This window comes from Saccopteryx leptura, chromosome 5, assembly GCF_036850995.1.
Source record: "Saccopteryx leptura isolate mSacLep1 chromosome 5, mSacLep1_pri_phased_curated, whole genome shotgun sequence".
Classification (NCBI taxonomy): Eukaryota; Metazoa; Chordata; class Mammalia; order Chiroptera; family Emballonuridae; genus Saccopteryx; species Saccopteryx leptura.
Window position 1 is genome coordinate 41387617 of NC_089507.1, and position 1848 is coordinate 41389464.

At 37.1% G+C, this 1848-nt stretch overlaps 1 non-coding gene across 1 annotated transcript; it reads left to right on the top strand.

Moving 5' to 3' along the window:
• The first annotated feature begins 1111 nt into the window (after positions 1 to 1111).
• LOC136407189 (U1 spliceosomal RNA) lies at positions 1112 to 1267 on the top strand. The gene has a single exon (XR_010751798.1). It is a non-coding gene; the product is annotated as a U1 spliceosomal RNA (small nuclear RNA).
• Positions 1268 to 1848: the final 581 nt, after the last annotated feature.

Here is a 1848-nt window from a genome sequence, read left to right on the forward strand (position 1 = left end):
ACTGCCAGATGATTTAGCATGGCCTGACCCAGGCAAACTGGGAAACCTCAGCGCTGCTCCACGTCTCCGTCCTTTATCAGGCTGGCCCAGCTATATCCATAATGGCCCCAATGATTAGAAAGCAAGTGTGAGAATCAACCCAATTGCATAAGTCAAGTTTAATCTTTTTTTTTTTTTGCTTATTATTAATTTTATATTAATTTTAATTTATTGTGTTTATATAGATTCTAGTGTTCTCCCGAATGCATCTCCCCCTCCCCTGTTTTCCCTTCAACATCCCCCTTGCCTCCTTCCCCCCAACGCCCTCCCCCTTCTCTCCAGGGTTTGCTTTTCTGCTCTCTATAACGCTGTGTTATATGTATATAATTCCAACAATCTCTTTCCCTTCTTTGATCCCATCCTATCATCCCCTTTCCCTTGTTCGCTTTTCCTCTGGTCCCTTTGATCCCTCCTCTGTCTCTATTCCGTTCCTCAGTTCACATTGTTCTTTGGATTCCTCAGATGAGTGAGGTCATATAATATTTTTCTTTCTCTGCCTGGCTTATTTCACTTAACATAATAGTTCCCAGGTCCATCCATGTTGTTGCAAAAGGTAAGATTTTCTTCTTTTTCATGGCCCCATAGTATTCCATTGTGTATATGTACCACTGCTTTTTATTCCACTCATCCACTGACGGACACTTGGGCTGTTTTCAGATCTTGGCTATTATAAATAATGCTGCCATAAACATGGGGGTGCATTTCTTCTTTTGAATCAGTGATGTGGTGTTCTTGGGATATATTCCTAAGAGTGGGATGGCTTATTTTTAACACATCATTGGCTCAAGCAATTGAAGGCTGCATTCAAAGGTATAAATTGTGTCTGCTCCAATGCCCATGGGAGAAGACTGTAAAGTCATATGGAAAATCATGTTGAGGGGCAAAGGATCAGGACCATCTTTACAGTCTACCACTACTAGACCTTCTGACTCCCAACTTCCAAATCATTTACACAAAACCAAAGACATTGTCAGTTACTTTATTTTATATTTTAGTAGAATGGTATAAGTACTTTGCTTTAGATTTTACAATTCTTGTAACTTATTTTGTACATTTAAAGTACCAATTAAAAATACTTACCTGGCAAGGGAGATAAAATGATTGGGTTTTCCCAGGGTGAGGATAATCCATTGCACTTCAGGTGTGCTGGCCCCGGTGATTTCCCCAATGTGGGAAACACGACTGCATGATTTGTGGTAGTGGGGGACTGCATTCACTCTCTCCCCTAAATAAAAATGTTAATTAAAGCAAAAATATATTTTTTTGAGGAGCGTATCTTTTATTGTCTTAGTTTAAAGATGATTTAAGATAGTTAAAGATATTTGCCAAATTTCTTTTTCTTCAGGAACAAATAGTGTTCAGATTGTTTTCATTTGTCAATTAGAACAGTTGTTTCTGTGATTAAACCATATTTAATAACAGGAAGGTTTCCCCTCTTTGTCTTTTACAGATTTTTTTATTTTCTCATACATTAAGTATTTAAAGGAGATTTTATTAATGAGGACCAGGTCAGACTGTATTTTTCCAAAACTATAAACAAGATTAAGTATATTTCCACATGCACAGTACATAATTGTATTTGCTTTTATCAGTCAGGATTTCCCTTCAGAATAAACTGAGTTGTTATGGGAAACCCTGAAGGGAATTATAGGTGATAAGAATGGATCATTAGTTGTTACCAAAGCTGTCATAAAAGAAACCTCACTTTTGACATGAGAGCCCACTTTATTTTTTTAAACATATAGTATAAATTTTATGGGAAGCTTTTAGCTTTCTGTGGTCCTTAACTTACCAAAGTGGTCACTAAAA